This window comes from Mixophyes fleayi, chromosome 4 (genome assembly GCF_038048845.1).
Source record: "Mixophyes fleayi isolate aMixFle1 chromosome 4, aMixFle1.hap1, whole genome shotgun sequence".
In the NCBI taxonomy this organism is placed as follows: domain Eukaryota; kingdom Metazoa; phylum Chordata; class Amphibia; order Anura; family Limnodynastidae; genus Mixophyes; species Mixophyes fleayi.
In genome coordinates, this window is record NC_134405.1 from 342,459,377 (window position 1) to 342,481,454 (window position 22,078).

Consider the following 22,078-nt stretch of genomic DNA (forward strand, 5'->3'; position numbering starts at 1 on the left):
CAATAAGTTTTCCCAGTTTTTGTGGTAAAATGAGGTGCCTCGGCTTATATTCGGGTCGACTTATACTCGAGTATATACGGTATTTAGATCGGTGTTAAGAATTACCATATAAATTCATTTTGATTACATAATATAAGAGAAGAAAATAAAATAAAATGGGAAGAGTGGGGGAGGGGGTGAACACTTTTATATAACACTGTATATAACAGACACACATGGATGGTATATATGGATCCTGATTAGTATAATTTACAAATAGCATTATAAAATAAATATACAATTTTCAATCTGCATCTTTTGAACAATGTTTCATGATTTGGGGGGATTTCGATCATCTGTAATAACTCCCCAATGAAGAGCAATAAAACGAGTTCGAAATGTTCTTGTTCCACCTCAACTCTCATAGCGCATCGATTTCTGGCCGCAGGAAACGTATAAATGATGTGACAGTAAAAGCTACTTAAATAGAGAAGGTTGGTTCTCCCAGGTTTTGTAAGTTACTCAGTATTGTTTAATCGGAAACATATGAAAAAGGGTCGACGCTTGATGTTCCCCTTTGGAAAGTAGCATGGATGAAAGAAAACACCTCTTCTCTGGTCAACCACGTTATTAAGTACAGTCCATCGTTATACAGCGATCTACATTACAATGAAAGCACTGGCTAAACATACACTAGGAGGTCTTGATGAAGTTTGATTTCACATGATTGCCCTTTTGTGCATATAATTTACATATAAAACTGTTCTCTCTGTACTGTTAGCCATTATGCAATGTGTTATTTTGTTATTATAATTATAACCGGGCTTGTTCATCAAAGGGTTTTTAGCTGACAGGAGTTGAACCCAGTGCGGTTTTCTGCTGCTGCAGCCCATGCATTTCCAGGCTCTACGCGCTGTGCAGTCAGACATGCCCCTCTGCCTACCACCGCTATAACACATTGGTTATTTGAGTTACTGACGCCTCCCTGTCAGCTTGAACCATTGCGCACCGTTCTCTGTAAACTCCAGAGGGGATCAGCACTTTCTGAGATGATCAAACCACCCGGTCTGGCATCAACAATCATTCCACGATCAAATTCACTTGGATCACTTTTCTTCCCCATTTTGGTGTTTGGTCTGAACAACAACTGAACCTTTTCAGCCTGTCTGCATGCTTTTATGATTGTGTTGCTGCCACATGATTGGCTGATTAGATATTTGCATTAACGAGCAGGTACACAGGTGCTTCTTGGCCTTTTGGCTAAGAGTAGGTGTACATGCCCATGGATGCAGTGGGGCTTAAAGACACCCCCCTGTAGGCGATGGGCCGTCACCTGGTCCTCTGGCCAAGAGGCCGGCTGCCTGGAGCCCGAGTTGCTACATGCCCAAAAATGCATTGTGGAGAAAGAGGCACCTGTGCACAGAGTAAGGCCCTCTGCACCTTTAATTTTCAGGCAGCACCATTTTTTTCGCCCTAGCCTGTTGGCCGAGTGCAAGCATCATTTTTATATTTCCGTCCGAAAGGCTGGGGCCTTATGGCACTTATTTATTTATTTATTTATTACACTTGGTACCAAGCACTCTTTTGATTATGTGTCTTTGTTTTTGCCACATTTGGTAGGGGTTTGGGTATAGGATCTTATGGGCGACCCTCTTTCCCCAAGTCATCTGAGGCTCCCTCCTTTTGGAGGGAGCCTTTTATGTCGGTGATATAAAGGGGCCCTCCCTAGCTTCAGCAAAGGAGGGACTGAAGATCTCCCTTTTTTTCCGTCTCTGTGGCCTTTTGGCTTCTACAGGATGGGGAGGCACAGGGCCCTTTCCCTTTTGGGAAGGGTCCAAAGTCCCAATTCCCCAGCACAGTTTGCACTGCACCGGGTGATTCCGAGTCATGTACCTTGGAAATAAAAAAAAATAATAATAAAAAAAGAGTAGGGTGGTATTGGTTTACATTATGAGAGGGGGTCTCCATGCTCATTGCCCCCCCCCCCCCCTGCTCTAGTGGGAGCCTGCTTCTAGCTGTAGCGCTGGTTAATGATTGGGGAGAGGAACTTCTTTAAAGAAATGTATATCTATATATTTAATTAGACATTGTAACAATAAATGACAGTATGAAAGAAACAGTACTAGACTCTGGTTCAATGGGTTTATTGCGAGCTCCTGCAGATGTTATGGATCTCCTGTGTGAGCTCCTGAAGATGGTATGGATCTCCTGTGCGAGCCCCTGAAGATGGTATGGATCTGCTGTGCGAGCTCCTGCAGATGGTATGGATCTCCTGTGCGAGCTCCTGCCGATGGTATGGATCTCCTGTGCGAGCTCCTGAAGATGGTATGGATCTCCTGTGCGAGCTCCTGCAGATTGTATGGATCTCCTGTGCGAGCTCCTGCAGATGGTATGGATCTCCTGTGCGAGCTCCTGCAGATGGTATGGATCTCCTGTGCGAGCTCCTGCAGATGGTATGGATCTCCTGTGCGAGCTCCTGCAGATGGTATAGATCTCCTGTGCGAGCTCCTGCAGATGGTATGGATCTCCTATGCTGGTGCAGATGTTTTAGAGGGAGGTGCAGAAAGTATAGGGTGCTGGGTCTTCTACCCGGTTGGTCTGACTCACAGGTCCAGTTCTTACCTTAGTCATCTGATACGGTGTAGATGTCCTGCTGCAAGGAAGCAGTGACCAACAGGAGAGGTCGTCACTCTCTGTAGAGATCCATACGTCCCAGCTGGAGCTGGAACGAATGGGTCTCTACAGAGAGCGACAACCTCTCCTGTTGGTCACTGCCTCCTTGCAGCAGGACATCTACACCGTATGGACTGGGGGACAAGGAGTAGACCAACCAGGTAGAGGAGCCTGCACCCTTTCTCCTGATGGGACAAGCTATTATATGGGAACTGGGCCCTCAACCTTGATAGCAAGGTAGGGCCTCAGGATTAACTCCATAGTCTCCATCATCCCTCTAGTGCAGCTCCTGCAGTTGGTGGTAACGGTCGCGTATGTCTGCAGGAGCACATAGAAGAGCAGGAGCAGAATGCCAGACAGGAGCAGCAGCTTGCAGGACCAGCGCATGAGATTCCATATGATGTTAAATAGCAATCTGAAAGAGAAACTATGTTATAGCGATGAACAGTTGCAATCATTTTGAAATAATAATAGGAGAATAATTTACCTCAGTCCTGCAATGCTGCTCCTTTTCTGCTCTTTACGTTTTACAGCACTTTTCATCTGCAGTTGCCGCTCCTAAAGGAAAATCAGTGGTGGGATTATGAGGAGTACGACACAAGATCAGCCACTGAAGTTAGGGAAGTCAGAGTTGGCCGGCCATGCTACGATATTGACCATTTGGTCCCATATTGCAGCAAGTTGCCCCAAAATGAACAGCACATTATTTGCTAATAATCCAATTGAAATCAACTAGTTCAATATCCTGCATGGTTAGGTGTTTCTAGTCATCATACAACTGTACTAACAGACCCTAGTGTAAGCCAGAGGTAAACTGGCTGCTTGGCCAGAGTGCCTGGATCTTGGCCACAATTTTGTTGATGGTGGTCTTGCTGCAATGTATGCCCAGCTTAGAGAGCTTACAGCCTGTAGGGAAAAGAAAGAGAAGTCCTTCCTCATGGTAATGACTGTAACCACCAGGTATCATGCTAATCACTGCCATTGCTGGCCTCCTGCTCCACGTCAATGCACTATACTAGTGAGAGCTCTGGTGTGGTGCAGGAGACCTGGTGAGGTAGGGTCAGAGCACGTATGTTATTAGCACACTGAGCGTCTTAGCTATCTGTCCCTCTCCTGGGATGGGAACCTTTCTTTCTGATAGAAGATGTTTAGTAGTAACAAAAGATGACCTGTGACAGAGGTGGCAGGTACAAATGTCTTACTGCTGACAGTAAATATGATGTCACTTTATATAACATAGAGGAAGGGGCTGATGACATGGACTCACCAGTTCAGTCTTCACCATCTCTGCAGGATCTTCCGCAGCCTCCTCCACAGGTTTCATCCTGAAGGACCAGAAAATATTATTATTTAATCTTATGTCTTCTATTCACAAGAGTTACTGACACAGTCCATGGTCATAGTTCCTATCTGGAGGTTTCTCTTATACGATTTTTTTAATGTAGGATGAGCAACAATTTAACAGTATATAATAGATATTTCTGGAGTTTTTAGAAAATTACAGACAGAGCCTGAATGCAATTAATAGAACAGTATAGACAGATCCTGTCTGGAGTCACCAGTACAGGACTTAAAGACTTCCTGATATTTCTATTGCAGTATGGACAGCACTGATTATATACACAAATGTTCCTCTTTAGAACCGTATAGAATGTATGTGTACATGGAATAAACCATATAGATACTAACAGAGAAGGTGCTTCTGGCTGCGGCTGCCACTCCCGCAGGTTCCTGTTGATAATCTAGGGAAAGAGACACAGAGTGAAATAAATTATACACAACAAATCTTTAGGACAAGTTCCATGGGACTCGGATAAGCCAGCCACAGTCTGTCCCCGCAGGTTATTACCAGGTTACTATACATTTTACAGCAGAACGAGAGAAAATAATTTAATGGAAAAATTAACAAATTGGTCTTAATAAAAAAATATATATTTTGATTTGGTCTAGAAATTTGTCTTGAAGAGTTCATTTAACAGCAACTTATATAGAACATGAAACAAGAACCCACTCTGATATTATGCAGGATTACAACCATAGAAATATCACTCAGGTCAGACATCCAGTATGATCTCTATATCTGATATATCAGATACTGGAACGTGGACCTATTGTGGGACAACCAATCCAGACTATGAAAAACGTTTCGCCATTGATTACACAAAAACTTTAAGCGACAAGTCCCTGTCTGTGCTGTGACGCCCCGTCCTCCTTAACGCTTTATATTTTTTGCTGGTTTTCAGCAACTTGTTGTCACTGACTAATCCTAGTTTCCCCATTGGCCAAACTAAACTAAACGTATCCCGTGTTTTAGGTGGGTAATCACTGTCACCACCAAGCTCCATCACCAGCCTACCAGGAGCCGCTTACACTTCTCTGGGGGGTGTAGCTGCTGCAGCACCTCTTTGCTGGTTGCTAAAACCTTCTGACCGTTTACATTGGATTGGTACTGCCGGGTAGCTGAACACAGGTAGACAGGAGATGGAATAAATGGTAAGTTGTTGGTCCCAGGACACAGCTGGATCTTATAGATGGAGCAGAATATCTCTCACCCAGACTGACATTATTTTGTCCCTGATGTCTAGCACCATCTACACTGGGCCCCCCAGATCCCTACTGGACCACTGGGTGAGTGGAATCCATAAGTGTTATACACAGAGGTGGATGTGGGGGTGTATATGGTGGTATCGCCATATCGCCACTTCTCCTACTGTTTATACATAAATACATTACACATTTACATGTCTGTACACTTCACACTGGGCACACATGTAATAAACACAATAAAATATTTCCGGCAGCAAAGCACCTGCTCCTCCATCCCGCCCGGCTATCAGTTACTACATACATGAGTCCATGTTATTTACTGGTCACACAGCTGTGTCATGTTCTCTCTGCACCTATGAACTGAGTGCCGTGTAAAATGTACCCTCAGCTCTGAAGTGACTGCACCACGGGTAATGTAAGCAAAGCCACCACCTGAGCGCCACCTCTTTATAGTAACTGTTATACTGTACCTCCTGCTCTGTGGCCAGCAGCCGCAGCCTGGTGAGCCTACTCTTCAGGAGATCATTCTCCCTCATATAGCTGCTGAGCTGCAATAGAGAAAATTACATTTAGATCTCAGTATATGAATACGTAGCGCACACCATATTGTATATTTGTGTAACACATTGTGTAGTGCACTCTCCTCGCACAAAGGGGCTTATTTGCAGGGTACGGTTATGTTGCTGCGCCGCTGTGTCCAAGTTTCTAGGAATCTTTTATTTGTAGATCTTATCTTACCATAAATCAGACTATAAATGAACAGAATAAGTGCGGATCGTTCCCAGTCACTGTATTACATTATTTGGCAAACAGAAGACTACGTAGACTACGCAGGGGATTTTTTGGACAGAGTAAACGTAAGACCACCTGGATGTCTGCTATTTTATTAAACAAATGACAGAATTTGACCAATTTTACTGTAACACTGTTTTACTGTAGAATTTTACTGTACAACTATTATTATATCTGGAGTTCTGTAGCATATTCTGATGTGATATTATATAAATATCTACTTATAAATCACCGCAGCCATTTATTCAAGAAATAATGACTTTTTTATGCTAGTAAGGCCCAGTGTGGGCATTAGATGGAGGAGACAGATTCAGCGCACTGTCTTGTAGGATAACGAGAACGATGGGCCCTGATACAATAGCAGTTAGGACACTGGGACAATAATCCAGAGGACAGAGCGTCTCCATGCAAACTACTGTGGAAGACCTTAAAAAGAGATAAACAAAGCTCTGGGATGAGAGCATAGTTAGTTGTCTACTCTCCCGAAATTTCTGGGAGGCTCCAGAATTTCGTGGAGTCCTCCCAAGCTCTCGGAAGAGTAGGCAAACCTCCCGCACCCTGTAAAATGTTGAAATTCACGGCATTGAATAGCGGGGGCAGGGCTTAATCATGTCATTAAGTCCCGCTATTCAATACCTTGAATTTCTGTATGTTATATTAGGGGCGGGGCTATAGTGACATAGTGACATCGCAACGCCTCCTGCTACCCTCAGTCACATGATCTGTACTCTGGATCTCCTGGATTACAGATTTAAAAAGTAGGCAAGTATGGTTGAGAGTGTTTATGTTCTATGAAATTGGGAGATATTACTACTTGATGTGTTTATATGAATACACCCGGGGTGATTGCTGGGTATATAATACACCCGGGGTGATTGCTGGGTATATAATACACCCGGGGTGATAGCTGGGTATATAATACACCCGGGGTGATTGCTGGGTATATAATATACCCAGGGTGATTGCTGGGTATATAATACACCCGGGGTGATTACTGGCTATATAATACACCCGGGGTGATTGCTGGTTATATAATACACCCGGGGTGATTGCTGGGTATATAATACACCCGGGGTGATTGCTGGGTATATAATACACCCGGGGTGATTGCTGGGTATATAATACACCCGGGGTGATTGCTGGGTATATAATACACCCGGGGTGATTACTGGGTATATAATACACCCTGGGTGATTGCTGGGTATATAATACACCCGGGATGATTGCTGTATATATTACAGTAATAAAGTGTGTAGACAAAGCTTCAGTTTTGGTCTTATGGGACACTTGCGAGGAGAGAGTGCACCACGGCTGTGACTATCATCACATTGGACTATTAAGTGATATAATGATGGACTGACCAGGCTTGATAGCAGCTCCTCTCTTCCTTCAAGGATGTCACATTTTCTTTCCTGTTCAGGGGATAATGCAGATATAAGGTCAGTTTTAGAGTGTGACAGAGAAATAAGAGAGAAAGAGAGACAGAGAGAGAGCGACAGAGGGCGAGAGAGAGCCAGAGAGTGTGAGAGAGACAGAGGGTGAGAGAGAGAGAGACAGAGATGGAGAAAGAGAGAGAGTGACAGACAGTGAGAGAGAGACAGATAAATGTATGTCACACTTTCCGTACTTTTATTTTCCAGTACAGACAGTGGGCATCACATTATTAATCCCGTCTATAATGTGATTAGTAGGAAACTGAATCTGTACCGTGAGTCAGTTTCCAGCCATTCGTATGGTGAGGGATATTAACCTTTTAGTGTCCCACTGCCATGCGGATGTCGGAGCAGGAACTGATGTGAACGTACACATGAAGATATAGCGTGGGATCATGCACAATGACATGTCACACACATGGTTCATAGTATCACAATGGCCATATTCCAATCATACCTCCCAGATGTCCTGATTTAGGTGGGACAGTCACGAATTGACGCCACTGTGCCGCCATTCCACCAGTCGGCACGTTTGTCCCCAGACAAGTTGGGAGGTACGCAGCAATTTTAGAGGTTTGTTACAGAAGGGGAATTGGAGGCAGCCTAATGCTTCAGAAGCGCTTAGCACGGCCCCAGAGACCGTCACACACCCCTCAGCCTGGCATGACCACTCCGTGTCGTGATTACCTCTGTACGTGTATGTTTGTATGTATATAAATGGTTATAGATAGTTGTCATACCAACTGCTGCTTGATCCACAGTTCTTCTGCCTCAACTTGCTTGCTCTCCCTCAGTTGTTTCCACAGGGTCTCAAGCTCATTATTATTCGACCTGGATAGACAAGTAGAGAATACATTCTTATTTACCTGCTTATTTAATGTACACTAGTGCCAGACAAACAGCCAGGCATACTCCGATCTGTGAGCAACAGGAAAAGGGATCCGTGGCTACAAATAACTATCAGTTATAGGTTGTGAGTGTGACAACTACGGGGGGAGGGCCCTTGACAACACCACTAGAACTTTGAAAAAAAATCCCACCCCAACCATAATAAGTGATTTCCTGTTTCAGCCGTTACAGGCATCACAGGACGCACCAGATTGGGTGAGTGCAGGTACGTTTCATTTTTTTCTTTTATTATAATGTAATTTTAGCTTTTTGTGGCGTTATCACTTTAATGTCTGCTGATAATACAAATGTTTCCCCTTTGCGATAAGATGATAGCAGGGTTCAGAAACAGCACGTAATAGAAATCATCTCTGTAAAGAGCGAATGATGGAATATTTACATTTAATTATTCACATTCAATGCAGTTTAAAATGTGCAACATAAAATAAAACAAATATTTAAACTTACATACAGGAAAGGAGAATCTACACTGGGCAGTGGGCTATATATCATTATCAGGGAGAGGACAGGTCACTGCCTCCCACAGCTTCCACAAAATCATCTAATTAAATACTCTGTGCTGCTGGGGCACCTGCTCCTTCTACTATATAATTCTCAGTCTGTGGCTTCCTGCTGCCTCCATTACCCATCCACACATCATGTAACTGCCCCTGTCACATGCAGTCCTGTCCTCACTGACACATCACTCATCTCCTGATATACTCTGTGCTGTGCTCTAAACATTAACAGGTTCTCTCATACTTATCACATGCACCTTCACAATTAGACCTCACCTCATAACTCCTGTAAACAGCTTTCAATTGAGAGACTTATGAAAAACACAGCTGTGTGTTTGACTTCTTCGCTCTCTCTGAGCTGCCTCTCTGCACTGTCCCTGGGCAGTGTGGTCACTCACTATGATGTCAAGTGCGTGATGTCACAGTGCGTGATGTCACCAGGGCCTGTTGAAAGAGGCAGACCTGATAAAATAGGGACACTGCTGTGGCAAATTATAATGGGGGGTGTTTAGGAGCTGCCCATCCAAGCTCAGTTGTGTAAGAATGACCTTGGAGTGTGGAGCTCAGCCTGTGTTCCAATGAACATGGGGATATGTTCTTAATGTGGGCAGCACGGTGGCTTAGTGGTTAGCACTTCTGCCTCACAGTTCTGTGGCAGGGACTGATGTGAGTGAGTTCTCTGTACATTGCTGTGGAATCAGTGGCGCTATATAAATAAATGGTGATGATGATGAATGTTCATTGTTGAATATATGGAATATATATCATAGGTGAAGGGGTTGCTGTATTTCCTGATGACAATTAAGGTCCAGGAAGGGCCCACAGTACATATTATGGAATTCAGAGTGAGACACATGGAGTGGGGTGACGTTATCTCCACCCAGAGTCCACAGGGTTTAATCCACCACATTAGAGAACTCTATATTAGAGATGAGCGCACTCGGGTTTTGTGAATCCGAGCCCACCCGAACCTTTCCGATCCGAGTCGGATCCGAGACAGATCCGGGTATTGGCGCCAAATGGAAACTTGAAACCGTGGCTCTGAGTCATAATCCCGCTGTCGGATCTCGCGATACTCGGAACCTATAAATTCCCCGTTAGTCGCCGCCATCTTCACTCGGGCATTGATCAGGGTAGAGGGAGGGTGTGTTAGGTGGTCCTCTGTCCTGGTAGATCTCGTGCTGTGCTGTTTAGTTCTGTGCTGTTCTGTGCTGTGCTGTGTTCTGCAGTATCAGTCCAGTGGTGCTGTGTGCTGTGCTCTGTCCTTCTGAGGTCAGTGGTGCTGCTGGGTTCTGTGCTGTGTCCTGTTCAGTCCAGTGGTGCTGTGTCCTGTGCTCTGTGCTTCTAAGGGCATAGTTATTTCCCCATTATTCCCAAGTGTTTAAAAAATAAAAAAAAAGTTATAAAAAAAAAGACAAAAACATTTTTTTAAAAAAAATTAATTACAACAAAATGTGCAAAACCAATCCTGCAGTATATAAGCCCATTGGTACTGCAATATTGTATTACAAAGTTCACTGATTCAGCAGTATAAGTCCAGTGGAACTGCTATATTACAAAGTTCACTGATTCAGCAGTATAAGTCCAGTGTTACTGCTATTACAAAGTTCACTGATTCAGCAGTATAAGTCCAGTGGTACTGCTGTTACAAAGTTCACTGATTCAGCAGTATAAGTCCAGTGCTACTCTCCTGTGCCGCATATAATTTTTAAAGGCTTTGCCGAGTGTGTGTGGCTTAGGGGTACGCTCTCTTGTGCTACATATAATGGAAAACAAAAATTTGGAGGATAAAGTAGGGAAAGATCAAGACCCACTTCCTCCTAATGCTGAAGCTGCTGCCACTAGTCATGACATAGGCGATGAAATGCCATCAACGTCGTCTGGCTAGCCCGATGCCCAATCTTCTAGTACAGGGCATGTAGAATCCAAAAAGTTCTCAAAAAATAGCAAAAAGAGAAACTTAAAATCATCTGAGGAGAAACGTAAAGTTGGCAATATGCCATTTACGACACGTAGTGGCAAGGAACGGCTTAGGCCCTGGCCCGTGTTCATGACTAGTGGTCCAGCTTCACCCAAGAATCTAAGCCCTCCTCCTCCCCCCCCCTACAAAAAATTTAAGAGAATTATGCTGTCAGCAACAACAACAAAACAGCAAAGAACTCTGCCTATTTATAAATGTTTGGTTTGGTTTTTTTACATATGGCAATGTACAGAAAGCAACTTCTGAAATTTTTTTATTTTTTTTTAACGAATAAAATTTTTATTGGTTTTTCAAAAGGGGTACAGAAGAAAAAAAGGGAAAGGGTATATAAAGGGGATGGAACACATACACAATATCCTTGAGAAAAAATACAGCGTCAAAATCAAATGCAATTGACTATACGTTGTGTCCATTCGGCTTGATTAATACTTTACACCCCATCAAACAAAAGATCATTCACCAGCGTCATTGTCATTAGAGGGCGAGGTAAGTGAACGTGATGGATTTCCCTCCCCATCTGTCACATAATTATGCCAGGCTCTCCACTTAATCAGCGGGGACGATGTTGACGTGGAATATGGGACACCCAGGGTTTCCATTTCAAAATTGAAATTAATTTTGGAGATTATCTTGGCCAGAGTAGGGGGGAGAGGCTGCTTCCAGGCCTGGGCTATAGCTGCTTTGGTTGCTATCAGTATCTGGCCTGTCACGTATCTATCCCAACTGGGAAGAGAGGGGGGATAATATTGCAATAAAGCTAACTCTGGTGTGGGGAGGACCGAGTGACGAAGGACTGAGCTTATCAATTGAAATGCCTTATTCGATATATAGGCCTTATTACCGGGCATGACCAAAATATATGGAAAATATCGCCACGCTCAGAACAATTACGCCAACATAGTGGGGATATAGAAGGCCAGATCTTATGAAGTTTGTCTGGAGTAACATATATTCTATTCAATAATTTTACCAACATCTCAGTGTGATTAAGGCACTTGGACATTTTAAAGGAGTTGGCGAAAATATGTTCCCAGTCTTCCTCTGACAAATCTAACTGAAGGTCTGATTCCCATTGGGTCTGAGGTTTGGATTTGGGAGCAATATCAAGACTCAATAAGGTTTTATACCAGAGGGTGATACTGGCTCTACTACTACCTTTAGTTAATGGGGAGTAATACCTGGCTAAGGGAGGGCCTATTGCCGGAATGCTCAACGGTAAGGAAGTTAATAGATGCCTGATTTGAAGGTATTTGTAAAAGTCACCTTTGGGCAGCGAATATAGGTCACTGAGGTGTGAGTAGGAGCAGAGCCCGCCCGAGTCCAGCAAGTGTCCTAGAGTCCGAATACCCCTATCAATCCATCCAGAAAGATTCAAGTCTGGTATTTGTTTGGCGATTATTCGTAGAGACACACCCGTCGTGGGACGCAACAGTCCCTCGGTTCTCTGGCATAATCGATCCCACACAGTCAAAGTATCTCTGATAAGAGCCGGCAAGGTCTCCACAGGAGGTCTCCACTGGACAGGTATCCAACTTCTGAAATTTTTAATGTTTTCTTTATTATTAATTTTATTATCGTAGATTTCTAAGGTGCCACAATGCTCTGCAGCTCCGTACAGTAGGTAAAACAGGGCATACATAAAACAGGGTATTTTCTCATGTTAGAGCTTACATTCTAAGTGGAAGAGGGCACAGCTAAAACAAGAGGAGCGAGTGTGGCTCAGAGTGTAGATTGGGACAGTCATGAGAGTGCATTAGTGTGAATAGTATCATCCAGGATAAGGGAAGCTCTAAAAACAGATAGGTTTTCAGAGAGCATCTAAAGATTTGAAGGCTGTGAGAAAGTCTGATTGGGACTATAAGGGAATTCCATAAGTGGGGAGCAGCACGGGAGAAGTCTTGTAGGTGGGAGTGCGAGGTGGTTACCAGAGACTAAACAAGGCGCAGGTCAGAGGGCGGCAGGGAGAGTATATTGATATGAGATTTGAGATGTATCCAGCAGTGGTGTTGTTGAGTGATTTGTAGGTAAGGGTGAGTGATTTGAATTTGATTCTGTAGGATACAGGGAGCCAGTGTAGGGATTTGCAGAGTGGTGCAGCAGATGTGGAGCGGTGAGAGAGGAAGATCAGTCTTGCAGCAGCATTTAGGATGGATTGAAGTGTAGATATATGGGTGTCAGGAACATCAGATATCAGGAGGTTGCAATAGTCAAGACGGGAGATGATGAGAGAATGGATAAGAGTTTTGGTAGCATGTTGGGTAAGGAAAGGGCGTATTCCCTCGTAATGCACTACAAAAGCTGAGTGAAGGTTTGTGAAGGTTGATGTACAAATAAAGAAAGTTACAATCAGAGCTGGTGAGTTTAGCAAATAACTGGGACAGGCTGAAAAGATCACTTCCTGAGGAATATATACTGAACGGCCTAGAGGAGAATGTTGAGGATTCATCATCATCATCATCATTTATATATATTTAGCGCCACTAATTCCGCAGCGCTGTACAGACAACTCTCTCACATCAGTCCCTGTCCCATTGGAGCTTACAGTCTAAATTCCCTAACACACACACACACAGACACAGACATACTATGGTCAGTTTGTTAGCAGCCAATTAACCTACCAGTATGTTTTTGGAGTGTGGGAGGAAAACGGAGCACCCGGAGGAAACCCACGCAAACATGGGGGGAACATACAAACTCCACACAGATAAGGACATGGTCAGGAATCAAACACATGACTCCAGTGCTGTAAGGCAGGAGTGCTAACCACTGAGCCACCGTGCTTATAATTGTATCTTCTCTTACCAGCTGTTTCATAAAACCTGTTTTACAGGTATTCAATTCTCACCTGAAATATCTTCATTCATGTAAACTGAAAACCAACAACCCCAACATACACAAGGCGGATGATGGACCAATCACACATGAATAAGAGAATGTACCAGCTAATGTAGATTGGTTTTGACATTTACTCTTTCGCGAAATACCTTTAAATTTATTCCACTTAAGCTTTAAGTTTATAAAGTATAACTTACAGAAAGTTTGGTTCAAAAGTTGAGTTTCACGTTAAAACGTTGTATTTAGCATTTGTTGAATTGTTGATGCTTTACAGGTAGTTAATCACAGTTATATTTAAAAGTAAGAGTTTTTTTTGTTTTGTTTCTTGAACACCATCCCTGCCCCCAAGAAGAGGCACAGAGGGTGTTGGGAGGGTGGAATCTCTCCTTGGGGGCAGGGCAGGCCCACCACCATGACTGGGACACTCCAACATATTGGGTGCAGGTAGACAGGAGCAAAGGGACTATTTTTTTTATTTTATGCTACTAGGGAGAATTTAAAACAAGAGGGAGACCTGATAAGACTGTTATGAGATTGGGCTTCATGCAACAGGAAGGACTTCCCAGACTCATCTACTATCACTGCAGAGCTAAAGCTGGGAACTCCCGGCTGCTGGAGTAACTCCCATAACCAATGTGTGTACTCCACCTGCTGGTGCGCTGACTGCCTGCATGTGATTCCTCCTCCTACCAGTACAATGCGTCACCTACTTGTATGTTAGGTCCCTATCCAACTTGTGTCAGGGGATTCCCCAGGTGTCTACTAACTGCAGGGGCCTGTGTGCAGGTAAGACAACCCAGCTACAAAGCGCAGCAATGACCATAACTAAATTCATGTTTATATTTATTGTAGGACTGGTCAGAAGAGGAAGACTCAGGGGAAAATTTTTTAGGGGGGTTCCAAATACTTTCAGAACAAAGACAAAACTTGCCACAATAAACAGAAAACTGTTTTTGTAGTTAAACTTACTTACCGTAACCACACAAATATACACATACCAGGATCAGTTTAGGCAGATACCAATTATCTTACCAATATGTATGGATCATGGAAGAAACCCATGACCCAAAGGCATTCATATAAAAAACATACATAAGACAAACATACAACAGCTTTGAGGGGAAGGGAGACTGTTTAAGGGCGTATAAAGATCCAATGACCTTGTTAGTTTCTCTAGTGATTTGGGGTCCAGGCCCATAAACAAGCTGAACACGTTGGTTGTGCACACTTATATTAGGAGTCCATACAAGCGATTCCTCAAGATACGTTCCAAACAGAGAACACTGGATAACACCGCCAGAGAGATAGCGCAGCATCTAAATCCACTGATCCACAGACAGCCGTGATACACACAGCGTGGACGTTACCTCTCCTATGGACAATCCTTATACAGTCACAGGACACAACGCTTATAGCTGCACACGTGTCAGTGTAAGTATGTGACATAATCTGCTGTAACTCGCACAGATTCTGGGTTCTGTTTATAAAGGTCACAAAGCCCTATGGGCGGCTGGTGGTATTGATGGATATGAGGGTTCTCCCTATACATCAAGTTGGTACCGCCGGAGTTTACGTAGGTGATTGCTTTACCATACAAAGCACGTGGGAGCCTATTTATCAAGGATTAGGGCGGTAGGAGTACATCTCATAGATATCATACACAATGCTTTATTCTGTGAACAAAACATTTTTTATGTCTTAAAATACCTGGGCCTGAGTCATTACAGCACGCATACTGAGCGCAGTGCACGTTCCTGCTACAATGCACGGACCTGTCCACTGCGCACTCCCGAAGTCAACAAGACACGGATCGTCACATACGCTACTTAATGACTGCAGGAGTAACACACGTTACTGCCGTGCGGTGCTCATCCACCTGTATAACTACAAGATTCATCCACAAGTTACTTCCCTGCTCTTCTTACGGCGGCGGACACTATGCATTTGAATAGCACAGGAACTTTGTAGCTTTCAAGCGTTCCTTCATCTACCTTTCCTACTGTCTGCCCTTGTTTGTTATTTACCAAACAATACAGTGTAGGTTGTGTAGTGCTGGTTGTTGTAATGTACATTATAATATGTGTCCACCCATAGGTGCTTCTAGTTACTACAATTGGCAACTTTGCCACCAGGCCGGGCACTAATAGGAGGTTCCCCCCTGTCTGTTCCCCCATCACCCTTTAACCTACTGACGGGCGTAACTAAATCACTGTTACCCCCCTATACCCACCACCCAGGGCTATGGGCAGAGTCCCAGTGCTATCAGCATGGAGCTGGGTACAGCTTCCTGGGTGTTTGGGGGTTGAGGTCCAGCATTTATTACTTCAAAAATCTTAAATACCCATTTTTAGAACATAAATCAAACACACGCGATTTATAAAATAATATAATACAATTTAATTAAATTTATTTAGCAATTTATTAAGGTGACTTATATCTGGGGGCTTTTTTGGGTTTTCTTTAATATTTTTTTTTCTATTTTTTCTTCCTTTTTTATTTTCTGTAACAGAATTTGGGATGGGCGGCGTCTAGGAGTTACCTCCTCGTCAGCTGCAAAAAAAAGAATTAAAAAAGTTAGGAAATGCCCTCGTAATACATAGATTTGGTGAAATGCTCGGTCTATGGATGAACTTAAATACATTTTGCAGGCCCGGTAGAGGGCGCATATGGTGTGTTAAGTAAACAACAGGCCCAAGATTTGTGTTATGCTGAACACAGTAGTAATCAGAAGTATAATATTGTGGGTTTAGTTAGTTTAGCAGCATATTTTTCCCATTTCTTTTCATTGTAAATGTTGCCAATAGGGTACTAAGCAGATTCCCAACCCCCAGGCTACAATATTCAAGCCAACCATTACCGTACCAGCCAGCTGCAAACAGGACATAAAGTGGGGGGGGGGGCAGGTTCCCCATCGGGGGTACTTAGGATGCCCTCTGGTATTGTACAGTGTAACCATGGGAAGGGTAAACTGCTTCTCATGTCAATGTCTTTCTGCTTTAACTAAACATTGGCACAACTCCACTACATTACAATATCCCGGTACTTACTCTCTTCCACCAGCACCTGTGGCTGCTCAGCTGGTTCAGGGGGAAGTTTGATAAAGTGTTGGACTCCGCGGCCTCCTCCTCCTGAGCCGCCACCTCCTCCTGGACCAATGGCTCCTGTGGGCCTCCCTCATGGCGGTGATAGGGGCGTCCTGTTAAAAAATAGGACGTGTTATATTTGTTTTTAATTTTCTTTGTCTCAAACATATACAGACATGCAGATAGTGGGAGCTGCATCGTGTAATATCCAACACCACATGTTCCATAACTGGGCCAAATAACCCACCACAGTTTCATATGGCCTAGACCTGGCAGTAACAGCAGGGCCGTCTTTCCCATAGGGCACAATGGGCAGGTGCCCGGGGGCCCTGCAGCCCAGGGGGGCCCATCGGAGGAAGCAAAAAAAAAAAAAACCTGAAGAAAATACTTACCGTGCTGTCAGCTGGCGATCCGGCTCCCTCCCTGGTCTCCTCCTCCTTCGCGCTCGCAGTCCATTGCGGAGCGCGACGGAGGAGGAGACCATGGAGGGAGCCGGATCGCCAGCTGACCGCAAGGTAAGTATTTTCTTTTTTTCAGGTTTGTTTTTTTTCCTGCCTCCGACAGGCCCCTCTGGGCTGCAGGGCCCATATATATATATATAATCATTTTTTTTCTGTATATATAGGGGCCCCGGTGCACTGCTGTGCCCGGGGCCCAAGATGTTCTTAAGAGGGCCCTGAGTAACAGTTTATCTCACATGACTAAGACCTAGCAAGGTTGGTTATTGGAGCAATTAAGTGTATTATAATCCATCTTGTTTTTGATTGGAGAATATATTATATGTTATAGTATAATTTTGATTAGTAGTTAAAGGACCATAAAAATTATGGAACAAAATAATAGTAAGACCATGGTGGACTCTTCTGCCCCCAATCTGACCTAGTGCAGTTACTTACACAGCAGACATTCGCCATTTATGTGGCATCTTTCTTATATAAATTTGTCAATATACTATTATTTAGCATATTCTGATTAATGTAACACTACATGCAAATCAAGTCATTTTGGAACAGCAAAGGTCGTTATAAATGTTATCTGCCACCTAATAAACTGAAGTAAAACAAGCAAAAAAAGGACAATAAATGAGAATCTCTAGTCAGTAGGAATAGACAAGTCCATAAAAGTAATTTGCAAACATGTGTCCAAATTTGTTTGTGTGTTTTGTGTGTGTGTGTTCTGCCACTTGCATATAATACTGGAATTTTGGGCAAACTTATGCGCAGTTATCTCTGTACTCAATTCTGCGAGGAGGTCGGACTGCCTCCTCCTCAAATCACTCCATTGGTGCTGTAACTGCCCAATTGGAGCCGCAGACGCCTGCAGACAGCCCTGTATGCATTGACCTTCTCCTCATTACTTACATATCGAGCTGCGGATGAAAGCAACGGTCAAGTGTTGCTGTCAGCACCCGCAGCTCGGTACAAGAGAACGGTGCTGCTCGCATGTTTTCCAGTAACTGAGATATTTCAGCACAGCTATTGGATCTCAGTGCGCGTAGGTGCGTCTGCACGTCAGTCCCGGAACAGGTCACTGCCATTACCAAGATGGCTGACTCACCTGTCAATTAAATCAAATATCTTGTAATTAGGGGTGGGTGGTTAAGCCTAGTATACTGGCGCTTGCGCAGGAGAACGCACTGGTGCCTGCAATAAAACTGCCACTGACAATTTGTACATGGCCCTAAGGTTTGTGCTGTTGTGGAGAGGACTTTTCCTGGTGATTTTGTGGTAAATAATATGGCCCTAGGTGATACTATCATCATCAGCAGCAGCTATTTATATAGCGCCACTAATTCCGCAGCGCTGTACAGAGACTCACTCACATCAGTCCCTGTCCCATCGGAGCTTACAGCCTACATTTCCTAACATACAGAGAGAGAGAGAGAGAGAGACTAGGGTCAATTAGATAGCAGCCAATTAACCTATCGGTATATTTTTGGAGTGTGGGAGAAAACCGTAGCACCCAGAGGAAACCCACGCACAGGGTCAGACTGGGCCGATGGGCTATCCCCTGTAGGCCCTGACCCTGATCGCTCTCATCTTCGTTGGTGGGGGGAGCAGGTACACCTTAAAAAAAAAAATAGAAAAACTAATACTCACGTGACCGCAGCGCCGACACACCACCTCTCTGCTCCGTTCTCACTGAATGTCAGGTGTGACATCATCACACCCGACGTTCAGTGAGGACCGGCACAGAGAGGAGTTGGCAAGAAGAGAGAAGACAGAAGAAGAGAAGAAAGAAGCCGATGGAAAAGGTAAGTGCAAGAATGGAAACAATTGGGAGGAAGGGGGAGCACAGATAGCGTAGAGTGTGAAGGGGGGCCAAAGTAGCATGGCAGAGTGTGAAGGGGGCCAAAGCACCATGTCAGAGTGTGAAGGGGGCCAAAGCAGCATGGCAGAGAGTGTGAAGGGGCAAAGGCAGCATGACAGAGAGTGAGAAGGGGCCAAAGCAGCATGGTGGAGTGTGAAGGGGGGCCAAAGCAGCATGACGCAGGGTGAAGGGGGGCCAAAGCAGCATGGCATAGGGTGATGAAGGAGGTCTGGAGAAGGGGGGAGCAAAAGCAGCATGGAGGGCGTAGTATGATCATAAGGGGGCACAGCATGCTGATGAAGGGGCACAGTAATGTGTGTGTGATGGCACAGCGGGCTTGTGGCAATGTAATGTATGTGTGGTAGGTGGTGGCTAACTAATGGGTGCTCTTTTGTTTGTGGGGTGATGGTGGGGCAATTTAATTTTATAGTGTGGACTATTAATTTAAGATGGGGTGGTATGAGGTCTATTTATTAAATGTGAATATGAATTATTTAATGGCAGTGACGGTTGCGGGAAATAGGTATATATTTATTATACGTAAATGCTATTTATTTTTTGCTGGGGCTGTCTGGAAGAGGGAAATAGTTTTATTTATTAGATGGGAATACTATTACTTTAATGTTGGGGCTGGAGGAAGGCCTAAGTATTAATTGTGGGTCCAACTGATTTAACGCCGGGGCTGGAATTTTCTAAATGTACCCATTTTTTTCCCAAATAGGGCCCCGACATTCCAAGATCCAGACAAGCCGCAACTAAAGAAACCAGCAGCCACAGGTGGTGACATGAACAGGTAGGACAGTCTGTCAAATGTTCTGACTATACGTTGAGAACCACGCTGTTACTTAGGTTTGCTCGACCCTGACTTGGACGTCGCTGCACGAGAACGCCATCATTGTGAATTGACTACGGCACCACGCCCCTTTACCTCCATGTTCACACCCCAAAATTGCAGCCCATAGTAACCGCCCATTGCGTTTGCTAGTGCTGAGGATCTGTATTCGCTGGAGACTGATAGTTCTTGTCGTGAGCGGGCACAGAAGGGATTTGTGTTCAATACGCACAGAATACAGTGATCCATCCCCTAGTGACTCAGGCCCACATATATATATATATATATATATATATATCACATATGTATTTGTCCACTAAACAAAACTGAGCCTGGGATTGGCTCTTACCCTCTGGGACAGTACAGCAGAGGCTGCTGAGTATCACTCACAATATTTTATTGAAAATCTGCCTCATCAACGCACATTGATAAATAGACACTTATGTCTCTAGTAGTTTTATTTTTCTTTGTAGCTATTTCTAACATATTGTTTTTAAATAATAATAATAAGAAAACCTGTCACCCTATCTGCAGATACTAGTAATACACCCAGATTAAAGGTTAACCCATCCCATAAATATAAAACCCTCGTAATTAATATAAAACCCTTAATAATGACTGAACAATCCCAATGTAAACCCAGTATTCATTTTAACCCAACCGACATGAATTTAAACCACTCAAAATGAATATATTATTTCTAACAATGACAACTAAATATTAATCCAATCAAATAAATTTAAATAGCTCAAAATGAATGTTTAAATTCTCAAATGATAGATAATCCTCCCATTTAATATTAACCATAACAATTAATCTAAACAATTAATACTCACCCTGCAGCGTCTGTAATATTCAGTCCTGTACTATAGGTGCAGCTGCTGTCCTGGCAGGTGTAGGGGGTAACATGCTGGGGTAGGAGGGTGGGATTCAGCTTTCTATCCCCCCTCACACTGTGCAAGAGACGGGGAGGATCTCTCAGAGGGGGAGTGTGAAGAAGCAGCAGTGACTGTAAGATGATTGGCTAATTGTTAGCCAATCACTGTATTATTTATGTTTCCTTCCAATAGGCAGTCATTGCTGGGTACATGTGTGAACGACAACCAATGAGAAGCCTCCACTCTCTGCCTTGCTCCTCCCAGTCCCGGTAGTTTCACATTATAGCGCTATTATTGCTGTGAATGGGAGTAAATAGTTCACTGTGAATGCTCTTCGTTCCACACAATACCCTAAATAGTATAACCGCTTATGTAACATAAAGACTTATATAAAATAAAGACACGAAGGCTTGAGTAAGTGGCACTAAAAATATTTTTATTATAACCTAATTAAACCTGGTGGCGGAGAAAGGGCGCTGAAGATCATCTCCAGTGATACCTAACCAAGCGTGGACATGGCAATGTAGCCTTAAGTCCACCCACTTCTCTCATAACCCCACTGCTTGGCCGGCCCTAACCTGGCATCAGGGTAAACTGCACTCACCTTACTACTCACTCCCCCTCCCTCACTGAGCCGGGCGAGGCCCCTCCCCACGGAAGGGACAAGAGTAACCGCTTGCCATGTAAGAGGACAGATACCTGCGACCAATCACGATAGAGCCGTCTATATCAGCCGCTGATCGCAGTGCCTTCCTCCCACGCTGCTGGCCCTAAAGGCCAAGCAGCCCGCCACCAACAAAACCGAGCACTCTCCTCACCTCCAAATAAATGCTCTCCATAAAAATACACAACCCCTCGTCCGAGAGGTGCACACCGTCTCTCCTATACAGATACACCCTATCCGCTGCTATCTCCGGGTGATCTACCACAAAACCTCCAAGGGACCTAACAACCTTCCGAAGGGCACTATTAAGTTTCCTCTCCATTATCAGGATCTTTTTAAGAAGGATCTGTGACCGCCACGACAGCCTCGGAATCATTGCGGACCAGCCCAGCGTAATTGATGGCCATGCCTTGTTAATATAGTGAAGGTCCTCTCTCATCTGTATAATTAGCTCAAGGGACTTACCCTTACCCAGGTCATTCCCCCCAAGATGGAAAACTAATATGTCAGGGGCTCCCCACCGTTCAATTAGCTGTTGTAACCAGGGCAAGAGACCTCCCCACACTAAACCCCGTTTACCTAACCAAAAAACCCGTCTATCTCCTATGCTGGTAAACCTCGTCTGCACCCCCGTCTGGTTAGCTGCCCAGAAAATATAATAGTGC

The 22,078-nt window shown here is 44.1% G+C and overlaps 1 long non-coding RNA gene across 1 annotated transcript; it reads right to left on the reverse strand.

The window, feature by feature from the left end:
* Positions 1 to 3,746: 3,746 nt before the first annotated feature.
* Positions 3,747 to 8,491, reverse strand: LOC142150337 (uncharacterized). Its single transcript, XR_012691092.1, has 5 exons — positions 8,165 to 8,491; positions 7,353 to 7,403; positions 5,670 to 5,747; positions 4,342 to 4,394; positions 3,747 to 3,977 (listed from the first exon to the last, which is right to left on the reverse strand). It is a non-coding gene; the product is annotated as an uncharacterized LOC142150337 (long non-coding RNA).
* Between the last annotated feature and the right edge of the window lie 13,587 nt (positions 8,492 to 22,078).